This window comes from Stylophora pistillata, chromosome 3, assembly GCF_964205215.1.
Source record: "Stylophora pistillata chromosome 3, jaStyPist1.2, whole genome shotgun sequence".
Lineage (NCBI taxonomy): Eukaryota > Metazoa > Cnidaria > Anthozoa > Scleractinia > Pocilloporidae > Stylophora > Stylophora pistillata.
This window is the reverse complement of record NC_142521.1, coordinates 23,695,899-23,713,013: the sequence shown is the minus strand read 5'-3', so window position 1 is coordinate 23,713,013 and position 17,115 is coordinate 23,695,899. Positions and strand designations below refer to the sequence as shown.

General features: G+C 37.2%; 1 pseudogene; it reads left to right on the top strand.

Annotated features, from left to right (window-relative positions):
* The first annotated feature begins 2,104 nt into the window (after positions 1–2,104).
* Positions 2,105–3,151, top strand: LOC148735133 (uncharacterized; annotated as a pseudogene).
* Positions 3,152–17,115: the final 13,964 nt, after the last annotated feature.

The following is a 17,115-nucleotide window of genomic DNA, read 5'->3' as shown; positions in this document are numbered from 1 at the left end:
TACTTCCCAGAACAACCAAATGAATTACCTCCTGAATATGATGAAGATAAAGTCCCAGACTATGAAATAAATGATGAGGATATGGAAAAATACATTCTCAACAAACTTAATATTGAAGATCATGAAAATGTTGAAAAGATTCTTAATCAAGAAACAATGAGTGAACAAAGAAAAATGCAATATCTTCGTAAAATTATTAAAGACGCCAAAAAAAGGATACAACAACTAAATGGTAAAAAAGCACAAACAACAATAAAATTTAAAAAAGGTGAAATATCCTCTGCCGAAAGACAATCAAGAAACAAACAAATAGATGATTCAAGAGCAGTATTGAATCAGTATATAAATCGTTATGAAACAAAAATTAAAACAAGAGTTGGAAAAGGTTTAAGAAGAAAACAAAAAGGAGGTAATGTTGTGTTTTACAATGATCCAAAATATCTTTTGAAACAGCTCGAACTTATCATTGGTGAAATGACAGCTGGCAATACAAGTATACCAATGAGAAACACAAGTCACAGGTCACAGGTCAAGCTATTCTAGACACTCTGCTTAGGTCACAAATAATTAATAAAAAACAGTACAACGAAATTGTAAAGAATTATTTCAAAATATAATGTAATTGTAATATATAATGGAAAGAAAAACTGTTCTGTCATCTTATAACAACAAATCTGGAAAAAACAAACCATCAGATTTTACAACTGATTTTGCCAAGACCATAGATCTTTGATGATAATTATAATTACGTTATTGGTCTTAATAGAATCATAAACATGAGTTTCACATGGTTTAATGTTAACAGTTGACTGAATAACCAGAAGATAAAATATAGTAAAGATAATGGTTCAACTTACACTGAAATCACTCTACCAGCTGGTGTATGGGAGTATAAGAATTTTGATGACTACATTAAATCTCAAACAAAAGTTAACGAAAGTTATCCAATAACATTAAAATTTGATGAAACAATTTTTAGAGTTGAAATAACATTAGCTAATAATTATAATCTTGATCTTCGAGACAGTGATTTTAATTATCTTATTGGTTTTGAAAAAGTTGTTCTAAGTTCTGGAACTCATGTTGGTCCAAAGATGCCTAATTTATCACAAGACACTGAAATTCTAAACATTCATTGTGATCTTATTGATGAGAGTATGGTTGGTGGTCAAGAAACAGATATATCTACAGCTTCTGTACAGGTGTACGTAGATCATCGTCCAGTTTCACTATTGAACCAAAAATAGTAACTTATAGTCCAATCAACAGAAAGAGAATATCAAGAATTCGCATCGATATCACTGATGGTAAACGAAGAATCATTGATTTAAATGGTCAAGACACAGCTTTTTCATTAATATTAAAGTCGATAAATTAATATAACCAGTTAATATAATGAGATCAATTGAATTGAAGAAGATCTATCATCCAAAATTGGGTCGTTTTGTCTATAGACATAAGGGTTCTGGTATAATATTCAATAATTTAATGAAACCAATAAAAACTATGGCATCTGCTGTATTTAAAAATGTTGCCGAACCATTTGCCAAAAATCTCTTAATGCAGGTGTTTCATATGCTGGAGAACGTCTTGGAAAAGCTGTTCCTCAAAAATCTGGTGATTATATAATGAAAAAATCACATGGAAATAAAAAGCTGTTTCTCAAAAATCTGGTGATCACACAATGAAAAAATTACATAAGAATAAAAAACTACACCAAAAATGTCACTAATGAATCCGATAGAGATTAAAAAAGGAGAACCAAAAAAACAAGAAGAATCAACGGATATGATTTTAAATCGTTTGATAAGTGGAAGTGGACGATAAAATAATCTAACTTATAATTATAATGGCATTCAGAAATCCAGAATTGTTAGAACGAAATGAAATGACAAGATTTCAACTAGATGAAGTTATTCGCTTACCAGCCAATGGTCAGGCACAAGTTAAAAGTGGTTATAAATTCAGTATCAACGACCGAAGAAGTTTTTTCCATGGTATAATGCTTATTTCGAAGTCCAATTCCAGCTTCAAAAGCTTGCTGATGGTACTACTCGCAGATCGTGCGACAGTGATTAATGCTTCTCATTAATTGATCAATCAGATGACTATCAAAAGTGGAGGTAAAATCATTTACGACATTGGTAATCTTAACAAAGTATTGAATTTGAAGAATTTGCTTGAATACAGTGATGATTACTCAAGAAGTGTTGCTAAAAATAGTTTTTGGTACCTTGACACAGACCACAGAATAGCTAATGCAAATCAAAACACTGGATTTGAAGCTCGACGATTGTTGACCACTGGAAATAACAATGTCAACGCAAAGATTCCTCTGAATCGTTATTCATTTTTTGAAGAGCTTGAGGATCGAATGTTACCACCAATGCAATTACAATTTACTATCAATCTTTCAAGTGACTCAGATCTGATTTGGAAAGCAGCTGCAGCTGATGATTGTCGTGTTGTTAGCGATCGTTTCCATTTATGGGTTCCCAGATTGACTCCTAAAGCTAGTCTTTTTCAACAGTTTCTGTCAAACTTTACAAAAGCCAATAGATGGACTTATAAACAAGAAATGTTTGAACAATCACCTACCACAAGATCGACAGGAGTTTTTCAGATAAGCCCAACCATTGATAATGTAAAGCATGTTTTTGCATTTCTTCAACGTGAAAAAGACAATAATCAAGGCACGAATCCCTATGAATATGACACTTTCAATATTAACGCTGATCGAGGAAATGGCTATCTTTCAACTTGTCATATAGAATATGGAGTTAATACATTTTATCCTGAAGTGGAATACGATAGGGACTCCAAAATGAGAATATATGACGATTTAATGAAATACACAATGCGGCAGAATGATTATAATTCAGGAACACAGCTTAATCGGAATAATTTCAATTCTCTTTTCGGAGTTATTTATTTCGATCTAACTGCCCAACCTGAAAAGGTCGCAAAAGATCCTAAAAAGCTTATTTTCAGATACAAACTTAATGCACAAGCAGCTGCTGATAGTGCTTTCACAGTTAATGCTGTTGTACTATATGAAAAAGAAGTAATAATAAACTAAGTCGGAAATGAATTGTTGATCGTTGAAATGAGTTCGGAAATTAATTGTTATCGTTTGAATGAATCAAAATAATAATTTCCTGTTTTTTTATGTCAAATATGTTTTATAATTGTTTGAAATTATATAACGTATAATATGAGATAGAATAAATATCATATATTTTGAACTGCGGTATTTGATACGTATGATGGACGATCCTCGCAGTAGATAGCGCTATTTGAGCAATAGCGAAATTCAGACCTGAAAAAAATCAGGCCTGTACGGGACTCGAACCACTGACCTCTGCGATACTAGTGCAGCGCTCTAACCAATTGAGCTAACAAGCCAACTGAGAGCAGGCCGTTAAGTTGATTCGTAATGAACCCGTGAAAGTGATAAATGAGATAGAATAAATATATGAAAATCATATATTTTGAACTGCGGTATTTGATACGTATGATGGACGATCCTCGCAGTAGATAGCGCTATTTGAGCAATAGCGAAATTCAGACCTGAAAAAAATCAGGCCTGTACGGGACTCGAACCACTGACCTCTGCGATACTAGTGCAGCGCTCTAACCAATTGAGCTAACAAGCTCAGGTCTGAATTTCGCTATTGCTCAGACTCAGGTCTGAATTTCGCTATTGCTCAAATAGCGCTATCTACTGCGAGGATCGTCCATCATACGTATCAAATACCGCAGTTCAAAATATATGATTTTCATATATTTATTCTATCTCATTTATCACTTTCACGGGTTCATTACGAATCAACTTAACGGCCTGCTCTCAGTTGGCTTGTTAGCTCAATTGGTTAGAGCGCTGCACTAGTATCGCAGAGGTCAGTGGTTCGAGTCCCGTACAGGCCTGATTTTTTTCAGGTCTGAATTTCGCTATTGCTCAAATAGCGCTATCTACTGCGAGGATCGTCCATCATACGTATAACGTATAATATATAAGATATGACGACAAAGTTATTTAAAATCCACGTTGAACTATCGCCGAATGAAAAAAAGAATCTCAGCAGAGCTTATCATAAAAGAGAAACAATCACGCTTCGATTATTACCAAATGCTTTATCAGGTAATGACACGCTTCATGTTCCTCAAACTGTTGCTAAACGGTTGGATAAACATCGTAAATTGAAAAAAGGTATGGATATAAAACTATTAAAATCAAATATCAGAAACGAGGTCGGAGGGAGTCTTTTAACAAGCATTCTCAGTTTGGCAAGACCTCTGTCACCAACTGTTGGAAAAACATTAGGACTTTCTGCTTTGGGAGGATTAGCTTCAGAAGGTGCATCTCAATTGGTTAAAGCAATTAGTGGAAGAGGAAAACCTGTTAAAGCAAAAGTGCCAGTGAAAAACGAAAGTTATTATATTCCACCTGAAAGGCTAGAACTATTACTTCAAACAAGAGATTTATTAACAAAGAAACAAAAAGAACATATCATAGAAGCTTTGCAAAATGGCCGACAAGTGATTTTAACACCAACAAAGATTCAAAAAGGAAGAGCTCTAGGGACTATTCTTGCTTCAATTGGTATTCCAACGGCTATTGATTTGGTTAAGAAAATAATTTCTGGAAAAGGTGCTCAACGATTAGGTTCTCCAAGATCAGATGGTTGGGGTGCTCCAAGATTAGACGCTCCAAGATCAGATGGTTGGGGTTCTTATATGCCTCAAAGACCTCCTCCTACCAATTTGACCATTGGAATTGGCCCAATGGTCAAGTTGGTAGAGGTAAAAAAAAAAACCTCAAAAAAGGACAGGGCCTTCTTCTAGGACGAAACAATCCGTTCAACTCAATTCCATTGATAAGAGACATCTTGTAAAACCAAAATTTCATAAAACAATTCCTATGAAGAATTTTGATCTTCTCAAATGGTGTGAATATCTTAAAATACCAATCCATGATGTTTTAAGCAGAGATAAAATGTACCACATAATCATAAACAAGCTCTTTTCATTTACAATCTTCACGAATCATACATGTTTGGATCACATTGGGTAACAATTTTTGTTAAAGATAATGTAATCAATTATTTTGATTCATTCGGAATGCCACCTTTTCAAGAATTGGTTAATCATGCTAAAAATAAAAATTGAACTCTTTTGCATCAAGACAATCAAATTCAAAACATCAACATCTGGTTATTTTTGTTTATATTTTTTAAATGAAATGAAAAAAGGTACATCATATCAAGATCTTCTCAAAGTTTTTGATAAAAATGATACAATCAAAAATGAAAAATTCATTGAAAAATATTTCAAAAGATTAATATAATTTATATATATGAAGACTTATTGTGTGAAGCAGAAAAAACAAACAGAATATGTTCCAGGAAGTGAAAGATATGAACCAACTAAAAATGGAAGAATGATGTTAAAATGTAAAGGTGCGGATGTTGTATAGCTAAAACCAAATTTGTTAAAAATAAATAAGTCATTTATAATATAACATATTTATATATGAAGACTTATTGTGTGAAGCAAAAAAAAACAAACAGAAGATAGAAAGAAGCGAAAGATATGAACCATCTAAAAATGGTAGGATGATGTTAAAGTGTACTTGTGCTGAATGTGGTATAACCAAAACTAAATTCATTAAAGATAAATCAGGTGGAGCATTGTTTGGTATAGGAAACAGTCATTCAATTGGTGAAATGGTTCTCAAAGGATTAGCCAACAGTGGAGCTTATCTTGCTCGACAAGGTGCTGCAAAAGCCATCAAATCAGATTACGCAAAAAAGAAGATAAAACAAACAGCAAATAAATATCTCGATAAAGCTCTTGACAGCTTCGCAAATGATTTAAGTAAAAAGATAGGCGGTGGTAACATTGATTATTCACAATGGTATCCAATGAAAATGTATTCGCCACAAGGTGTTTATGATCCAACTAATCCACTTTACAAAGGCGGTGCTGTTGACATTCATAAAATGATTGGAAAGTTACCAAAACCAAAAGGTGGATGGACTCCTTCTCAATATAAATATATAGGACCTTATAATCCACTCGATCAACAATTAGTCCATGATGAAAACACTGGTGTGGTTACAAAATGGAATGTTAAGCCTTATAACAAAAGTCGATGAAATAGCCGCTTATCTGTTATGATATGGGTAAAAACAAAGCCGCTTATATGTTATGATATGGGTAAAAACAAAGGCGATTGCGATCGTCAAATGGTTAAATCATTAGATCAAATACCTTATGGAGAGATGCCAAAATGGTCACAAACAGCTCGATTCTTGATTAATACTAAACAAAAATTAGGTCTCGGTGTAAAACAAAAGAAGTAAAAAAACGGAAAAAGCCGTCGAGTGAAATAAACTGGCAAGTAAAATTAGCTGATGAATTACATAAAGCAATCAAGCGTAACTTTACTTGGCGGCGTACCATCGTAAATCATATTGATGAAATTTGGGCAGCAGACTTGGTTGAAATGCAGAAATTCAGTAAATGGAACAAAGGCTATCGATATCTTCTTATGGTTATTGATGTATTCAGTAAATATGGTTGGATTGAACGCTTAAAAGATAAAAAGGGTGAATCCATAAGCCAAGTATTTAAAACCATGTTTAAAGAAGGAAGAAAGCCAGAGTTCTTGTGGACCGACAAGGGTAAAGAATTTTATAATAAACATGTTGAAGAATTGTTGAATAAAAATAATGTCAAATTATATTCAACTGAAAATAAGGAGAAATCATCTGTTGTCGAGCGTTGGAATAGAACGACTAAAAACAAAATGTGGAAACAATTCACTATCCAAGGTAACAATCAATATCTCGGCATTTTACCAAAAATACTAAGTCAATACAATAATACCAAACACAATTCAATTAAAATGACTCCTCTTGAAGCATCTGAGGAAAAAAATGAAGGAATAGTTTATTTCAATCTATATAGTGATATAAATTCATTTAAACAAAAACCGAAATATAAAATCGGTGATAGGTTCGAATATCAAAATATAAAAGATAGTTGTTTGATAAAGGTTATACACCAAATTGGACATAAGATATATCCATTATTGACAAGATAAAATATACAGGCCCAATCACCTATGAATTAAAAGATTTGAATAATGAATAAAACAAAGGAAGTTTCTACGAGCCTGAATTATTGAAAACTAAACAAGAAATATTTAGAATTGACAAAGTTGTAAAGAGAGATTACAAAAATAAAAAAGCTCTGGTTAAATGGAAAGGTTATGATGATGATTTCAATAGTTAGATTCCTCTAGAAGATTTACAAGCTATTTAAAAGATAAAATATATTTTAAATATATAGTAATGGAAATGATTTCCCGTAATTTCAATAATTCACAAATTGGATCTCTTCATGTTCTAATTGATGAAAAAAATAATCCTTGGTTTGTTGGAAAAGATATTTGTGATATTTTGGGGTATCAAAATTCCAAAGATAGATTAAAAAAAACATGTTGATGAGGATGATAAATTGAAAAAACCATCCTTAGAACAAAGGTATCAAATCGATACCTTTTACCTGAGACTAATAAAAATGAACAAAATAAAAAACTACATTAATTAATGAATCAGGTTTTTATAGTTTGCTTTTAAGAAGTGAAAGAGATGAAGCTAAAAAATTAAAAAAAGGATCATAAGTTGTCATTCCATCAATCAAAAAAACTGGTCAATAGTAAATGTTTAATAAGGAAACAACAATATGATCATGATAGACAATGAAAAATCACTTCCTCGTAAAGTTATTGATTTTATAAGAAATAGTTATGGCAACTTATGTCAAATCGTCCATCGTTTAGGTGAATTTCAAGATAATACTCATAAACGATCTGATGCTTATAAAAAAAGGATATACTTCTGGTCAACCTGATATTCTTTTGTTATGTAATCATAAAGAATTTAATGGTTTCGCCATTGAGCTGAAATCACCAACAAATAATTTTAAAGTGTCTGACAAAGAAAAAGAAACTTTAAAAACCTATGAGAATATGAATATTAAAACTATTATATCATCAAATTATGATGAAATAATAAAAGAACTAGTTTTATTCTTCCAAAATGCTCGAATTAGATGTAAACTATGCTACCAGAAGTTTAAAACACAAGAAACATTAGAAACTCACAGGAGAATCATACATCGGATATTAAAACATGGTAATCTATAAAATCAATTATTTGGTTAAAATCATTGCTAACAATATAATTATCTTCATTTTCAACTTTTTTTCTGAATTATTTTTGTTCTGGTCTTAAAATAATCCTTTTACCTGGTTTCTTTAATTCACAATAAATGATTTTTTCATTGTTTAAAATAATTATTAAATCAGTGATACCTTCATGATACACTTTTTGCATTTTTCTATTTCTTGAAACTAATTCTCCTAATATATGTACTATCAATACTTTCGGATAGTTTTCATAATGTTTGAAAATAGACATCTTCAAATCTTATTCACTTGTCATTATATATTAATTATTTACGAATTAAATATTTCAAGGAAATTTTTCATTTGATTATATAAATCAGTCTTTTGTTTAATGGCATCAATTTGTAATTCAAAATACATTAAATCAGTTTTGAAATTTTCAATCGAGTTTGAAAATTCAGTTAAAAACACTGTTTTAAATCACTTTCACATTCTTCTAACAATATATTTTTTAACTTATAATTTAATAGATCTTCTTCAGTGTCTTGATGACAATTATTGAACTTTTTCAATTCAAGATTTAAATATTGTATTTGATAATCAATATCATTAAGCACTCTTTTTTTAGTTTCCATTCTATATATTTTTAAGTTTTGAAAAGGATTTATTCATAACAAACCACCTAAGTTACAAAATAAAAGTGCTAAAGCACGTGGGCCTGGCCCCAACTAATTATTAATAAACAGTCCACAGTTCTAAAGTTCAAGAGTTCTTAAATATATACGAGTATTAAATATTACTAATATTAATGTAAGGTTATAAATAATTCCAAAATAGTCAGGTCTAATATTAATATGAGCTTAATCTATAATATTGGTATGGCTAGGGCTAATGTAGACTAATATTAATGTAACACTAGGATTGTTTTAATGCTAATTCCAAGTTGTAAATAATTCCAAGTCAATTTAATCTAATGTCAACTAAAGCTTAAGGTAATCTAGTAAATGGTTTGAACCGGGGGTAACATGTGAAGGTGTAGTCTGATCGTCCGGGTGTGTGTAGTCCTGAGAAGGACTGTTGTCGGTGGTAGTGACTGACGTTTCGACAACCTGTGCGGAAGTCATCATCAGAGTCAAGTGAATGATTGTTGTCAGTAGAATGTTCTTATTCCAGTTCGTGTGAAATGATCGGTTGGTTTTGCCGTGATGTTATTGGCTGTAAGACTCAAGTGACGTAAGTCGGTCGTGATTGGTCTGTTTCGATCTGTCGGTAAACTTAGGCCGTTCTTTTTCGGTCGTTTGTGATGTTTATGTCGTGAATGAGTCGTTTGTATGGAACGGGCAGTTGTTGACATCTGTTTAGGGGAGTCTGTTCTAAGTTAGTAAACCAGCTTTCCAGAGTCAGTCGTTGAAAATAGTCAGTGCTGTAGGTTAGGCATTGCGCAGTCCCAAGTCCCAACTCCTGCACTTCAACGTAAACTCAACAGTAAACTACTGACACTCAAGAAAACGAACGCCTTTGACACCCAACGGTACTATCGACTGAGGTGCTCGGTACCACAGCCACCGAAACTCTACGGTTTGCCGAAACTACACAAACCTGGTTTCACGATGCGACCTATTGTTTCTTTCTGTGGCTCTCCCACATACCAACGATCCAAGTACCTGACGACAATACTACAACCGCTAACCGACAAATCCAGACATAAACTACAATCCACTGAAGACTTCATTAACGCTACCAAGACTGTTCAGATACCTGACGACTACAAACTAGTGTCATTTGATGTGAAATCACTGTTCACAAGTATTCCACTTCAATTGGCATTACAATGCACTGAGACTGCAATCCGACAATCTACCGACCCACTACCGCTACCGACAGACGACATTATGGACTTGCTAAACATTTGCCTAACGTCTACTTACTTTCAGTACAACGGTAAACACTACAAACAGTTACACGGCACTGCCATGGGGTCTCCAGTTTCTGTTGTTATAGCAGAAATTGTGATGCAGAACATCGAGGAACGCGCCCTTTCGACTTGCCGACAAACGATACCGCTTTGGTTACGTTACGTTGACGACACCTTCACCGCCGTTCGACACGACGAAATTGACGCATTCCACCGCCACCTTAATGAACAAAACACTGACATACAGTTTACCAGAGAAGTCGAAGAAAATGGCAAACTTCCTTTTCTAGACTGCCTGGTAAGCCACAACGACAACTCATTACGGACGACAGTTTACAGGAAACCGACACACACCGACAGATTACTAGACGAGTCATCCTACAACCCTACATCACACAAAGCCACAACTATCAGAACTCTAACACGACGCACACAACTTTTTATGCGACTCGACAGACAGCTTATCCGACGAGAACAAATACCTTCACCGTGTTTTTACGAAGAACAACTACAACAACGACTTCATCCGACGAAACACTCACCGACCCACTACCACTACCGAAACAAACGACACCGCAACCCCTACGACTACAGCAACCATACCGTACATTAAAGGCATGTCTGAAAACATCTCGCGCATCTTACTACCCTTTAATATCCGCGTTGCCCACAAACCCATCACCACACTACGTCAGTTACTAACCAACGTTAAAGACAAAGACGAACCGAGGAACAGACAGGGAACGATTTATAAGATCAATTGTTCCGACTGCCAAGCCTCCTACATCGGTGAGACTGGCAGAAACCTCACAACACGACTGACTGAACACAGACGGGCGACGAGGAAAGGTGATGTCAGCAATCACATTGGTGAACACCATCGACTTACCAACCACAACATTGACTGGGACTCTGCGCAATGCCTAACCTACAGCACTGACTATTTTCAACGACTGACTCTGGAAAGCTGGTTTACTAACTTAGAACAGACTCCCCTAAACAGATGTCAACAACTGCCCGCTCCATACAAACGACTCATTCACGAAATAAACATCACAAACGACCGAAAAAGAACGGCCTAAGTTTACCGACAGATCGAAACAGACCAATCACGACCGACTTACGTCACTTGAGTCTTACAGCCAATAACATCACGGCAAAACCAACCGATCATTTCACACGAACTGGAATAAGAACATTCTACTGACAACAATCATTCACTTGACTCTGATGATGACTTCCGCACAGGTTGTCGAAACGTCAGTCACTACCACCGACAACAGTCCTTCTCAGGACTACACACACCCGGACGATCAGACTACACCTTCTTAAGGTAATCTATTTACAAAAGTATTCTATAGGAGTCCCCATCAATTGTACAGACTGATGGGGACTCCCAAGCGTTTCTAAAGTTAGATAAAGAGAGTCGGAAGTAGTCGCACGCAATTCTGCTTTTGGTCTCGCTGAGGGCATAGCGAATTATACCCTCAGGGGGGTCATTCCCATTGTGGAAAGTAGATTTATTTCGAAATTTCCAGATGCTGTACACAATTGTCTTAGTTAGTAAGCGAGCAATACGATTCTGTTCTGAGCCAGCGGGGGTCCAACGAAAAAAGAAAACATAGCTACAGGATGGGAGAAAGCTAGTTCCAAGGATAGAGGAGATAACAGGAGAAAAATGGGACCACACAGATTTCACACGGGGGCAATCGAGAAAACAGTGATCTATAGTTTCTTTACGTGAACGGAAGGCGCACTTTTCTGAGTTGATATATCCCCAATTCTTAAGAGAATCGCGGACCTTCATAGCGCGAAGTACGATTTTACAGAGTATGTCGTTCTTGTAATTTTCAGAAAAGTCATCTCGCACTAAATTCCAAAATTTGTCAAGATCAAAATCAATCGGAAAGAAGAGAGTCCAAAACCGATGAAGAATTGGAGATGTGGAGTTTTCTTCAAGAGAGTTCGATAACATTTCTTGGAAGAAAATTCAAAATCGCACCCCTCCGTGCGGGAGAGAATCCCACGTAGAGTGGTGAGAGCCAATAGTACATTCTCATAATAGGGCGTCAAGATCTGTGTACTCGGGGTGGAGTTATCTCGAAGAGAGCTCCACTCCGAGCGACAGGAGGCAAGCCTAGAGCCTAAAAATTATCTGGCTAAATAAAGCGATTTTGATTCGCGATCATCTAGATTGCAAATTACTGAGGCTAATTGAAGAGAGTTACCTTTGATCAGGAAATTTAAAATGCTGAGACCGCCATTGCTAAGAGATTGGTGGCAGGACGCTCGGCTAACCGTTTCAATTCGACAGCCGTCTGACAGTGTCTGGACAAATAGCCAGATTAAAGTGTTAACCTTAGAAATGACCCATTTCGGGACACACAAAACTGTAGAGAGATATAAGAGCTTGCTCGACAGACGTCTGACAGTGTCTGGACAAATGGCCAAATTAAAGTGTTAACCTTAGAAATGACCCATTTCGGGACACACAAAACTGTAGAGAGATATAAGAGCTTGCTAATTCCGAGGGTGTTAACGATGAGCGGTCGGCCGACAAGAGAAAGAGAGTGGGATTTCCATAAATTTAGATGTTTTTCTAATTTCTCTAGTTTTGACTGCCAGTTGTCTAATTCAGTATCGCGGCCAAAAACAACACCTAGAATTTCAATTTTGTCATCCATTTGAGGCCAAGTGGTTGGTCGTCGCGCGTACGCCAAGCCCCTAACGACATGGCCTCTGTTTTCGTGACATTAAGGCGTGCCCCAGAGCCACGCTCGCAAATATTAATCATGCTGAATAGAACTTGCAGAGAGCGATAAGATTTCACTATACAGGTCGTATCGTCAGCATAATTTCCAACTTTATAGCAGAGACCATGTGCGCCCGGAAGGAGAAAGCCTTCGATCTCAGGATTATTTCGGATTTTGCATGCGAGAGTTTCAACGCACAAAACATAGAGCAGGGGAGACAGGGAATCCCCCTGTCTCACCCCACGAGACAAAGGAATCGCATCGGTTAGCCATTCATTAACAATAACACGCATATTGGCGCCATTATATAAAGTTACTGCAAGTTACCCATTTACTGCATTATATAAAGTGTTGATCCAAAAACAAAAAGACGGGCCAAAACCAAAACGGCGTAAGAGGCTTTGCAGAAAGGTGCGATTAACGCGATCGAAGGCTTTCTCTTGATCTAAGCTGAGCAAAATGCCGGTTTCATTCGTGCGGTCGATGTAATCTAAGATATCTCTAAGTAAATGTAAGTTTGAAGTAATTTTGCGTCCGGGCACAGAGCAAGTTTGATCAGGGTCAACGATATATTCCAGAACTTTAGAGAGTTGAAGAGAGAGAACCTTTGAGCATAACTTATAATCAACGTTTAAGAGGGAAATCGGACGCCAATTTTTCAGATTCTTACGATCTCTTTTCTTAAAAATAACGCATGTGTTGCTCATCTTCATGGAATCACACATCTCTCCGGTTTGGTAGCATGCAGTTAAGACTCGACATAAATGTGGAGCTAGACGATCCCAAAACCTAGCGTAGAATTCAACCGAAAGGCCATCAGGGCCAGGTGATTTATTCCTATTCATATTTCTCATAGCGAGAGTAAGTTCGTGAAGCGTGATCTCGCCTTCACAAGATTACGTCTGATCAAAAGTTAATTTCCGTGATAGAGAAGATAAAAGATCGTCTTGAAGAGCAGCATCTAACGGTTCTTCGGAAAAGAGCTGAGCGTAGAAATCGATATGAGATTTTCAATCTCCTCTTGGGAGGAGACTTCGATACCCGTAGAATCATAAACCGAAGAGACGTGGGATCGTTCAGCTTTAATTCTTTGTAAATGAAAAAAATACCGACTGGGCCGTTCGCCTTCCTCTAGCCATTCTGCTGTAATACGAATAATGATTCCTTCGACTTGTTTAGTTCGAAGGGCTTTCAAACGACGTTCGGTGTCAGAAATTAAAGGGATAACGGAATTGTCTCCGTCAACTAAGCGTTGACGAAGACGGATCAATTTGTTTGTCAAAATCACCTAGTCTCTTTGCAATTGTCTTCGCTTTTTGAGGGAAAAGGAGATCGTTTCTTCTTTAATAGACTGTTTTAAAAACTCCCACCAATCTTGGGGACACGGAGAACAAGATAAAAAACATACATGATTATCAATTAGTATCTTTATAGTAGCGCAAAAATCCATATCGTTGAAAAGAGAGTTGTTAAAACACCTAACTCCTGGACCGCGTTTTACAGCGGTGAGAATATCAAAGGTAAGAAAAACAAAATTGTGGTCTGATATCGAACAAGGGCGAATGTTACACTTAACATTGGGTGACAATAAAGCTATCGAAATCAAAAACTTGTCAAGTCTACTCCCAATTGACCGTGTGGAATTAAACCACGTAAATTCTCTTGATCTTGGATGCAAATTTCGCCAAACATCTGAAAGCGCGAAATCCCTTTTTAAAGATTCGTATTCTTTGCGTATAGAGATATTCCCACCAAATTTATTGAGAGCGTTGTCGTAACAATTAAAATCTCCTCCGATGATAATCGAAGAGGAGGGAATAAAAAATTCGTGAATTGAAACAAAAAATCTTTTCCGTTCGGTAGGATTGGTAGGAGCATAGATATTGACTAGATTAATATCAACGTCGTTGCACCAGATCAAAACACTGACAATACGACCTTGTGAGTCCTTCTTCTAAGATACGATTTCGTCTGAGCATTTCGAAGAAATCAAGGTGACGACACCACCCTGTTTCCCGGAGGCAGGGGACTAAAAACTATGGCCCAGCCATCTACGGGATAGAGATTTGATAGTAGATTCAGAATGACTTAACGTTTCTTGTACAAAACAGACATCGCAGTTGGATTTGTCGATCAAATCAAACAAGAAATTGTAGGTAAGGGGGTTTGCTAGCCCCCTTGCATTGATAGTTACAATTTTGAAGGATTCTTGGAAAAAAGACTCATTTCACTTGAAGATTCTTAGAAAAAAAGACTCACTTAAGAATTATAAGCTTACTTGTGTTTCCTTGACATGTTTCTCCCCTTTTTCCTCTCTAAGGTAAGGGTCGAGAGTTCAGATGATGATGATTTTCCTTTCAGTTCGTGAGTAGTTTCCATCTCTTCTTCTGGGTTGTTAGGAGTGACCAACATGGGAGTGTGTGATGCGGTAGGTACAGGGATAGAAGAACGGGGTTCTCCGGTGACAAGTGTTGGCGCAGTAGATTTTCGGGAGCACGCAAGAGAAAAATCATCGGGCAGTTTGGCAGGGTTTCGGCGGGAAGGTGGTTTGATGGAAGACTTGATTGTGGCGATGAGTCCTTCAGAAGTGATGAGAGGTGAGTCCGTAGGGGTAGATTCAGAAGATTGGCCAGGTTGTTCAGACGGAAGATCGGGTTGTTCAGACGGAAGATCGGGTTGTTCAGACGGAAGATCGGGCTGGTTAAGTTCATTGGGCTGTTTAGGAGGCGGTTGAGTGGTTGGATCAGAAGCAGGGAGTTCAGAAGAAGGATCAGTGAGTTGTTCAGCAGGCAAAGTAAACTGTATGGGCGGTGGCATAAAGGAGGCCAGCGGGAGATTTCCGTCTATAGACGAGGAATCCGAGTCAGCGGGTTGGACGGGTTTCTCGGATTGATTAGGCGGAGGAAGGGTAGAGGCGAGCGGCAAATTTTCCATCGAAGCGGAGCTAAGGTTATCATCGTCAATATTTACGTCTTCGTTTTCGTCTGTTGGCGCGCCATGCAATGTTGGGAACACCCAGGAGTATTCGCAGTTCACGCCAAAGTGACCTTCCTGCTTACAAATAAGCACAATGAGGGGCGTGAACAATCACGGGCTCCGTGGCCAACGCCTTTGCTATTGAAGCAAATTTTGTTTGTGCAAGCGTTGCTGAAATGGTCTGGACGATTGTATTTTCGGCAGGTTGGGTTCTGACCGTTGTATTTAATAAAAATCTGGTACTTTCAAAAACGAAGAAAGCTGGGGATGGGCTGGATAATACGGACTCTGTAATATCGGAGACCATTATAAATGTTGGGCGCGTACGAGTGTTTTCCTCGGCGATAATGAGGGCGTAAGGCGTTTAATTATTGCAAGATCAGAAATTTCGAAAGGAACGCCGTAGATAGTTAGGAAAGTGAGCGGTTTGTCGATGTCTTGGAGGGCGAAAGGTTCGGAATCAATGTTGAGAGAATAAATTTGAAGGTGACCACAACTTCACCGTTGAGTTTACGTTGTAAACACTGAGTGTCAGTCGGAGAGATATTACACTCGGCAAGAGCATCAAACACAGCACGGGCGCTTGTATTCTTGTTTTGCATAGAGAAAGCAGATTTCGGCCCTTGAGGCATGCTGTTTTCGGGAGACCGTATTTGTGGCAGCCTTGTTTCACTTGTAATATCAGAAGTGCGAGCAGCTCTTGAAGCGCCATTAACGGTTGAGCGGTCTTGAACATTTTCGTTGCCAATCCTTAACGTTTCTTCCAGTACATCCACATTCATTGTTAAATCCATTATCATACACAAAGCAAAGGTAGAAAAGAGGGCAAACTAACCTCAAAAATCTCGGATTCCGTATATTACGCTTTGACTAGGCAAGAGCGTGAAAACCACGAGAAGCGATTAACTGTTTCGGCCTACTGGGCCTCATCAGTGCAGTTTTTTTTATGTTTAAGGCGGACGGCCAGGCTCCCGTGAGGGCGGTGCAATGCCTGCCGACCTAAATGTCTAATCCAAACCCGCCGCCAGAGTGCAAGGGCTTGAGGGTTGGGACCGCCATAAACGGAGGGCCCACCAGGACGCCAAACTCGCTGGGGGATCGAACCCCACCTCCCAGGTTAATCACACGCTTTCAAAGATTAAACTCCCATGCTCAGATTAGTGATAATGGTTAGTCAAAGCACCAAAATACCACACTCACGCATACCCGCTGACACACTTACCTACAACAGTAGGGACAAAAGCAAACAAAAACATGGACAAAACATGAATAGA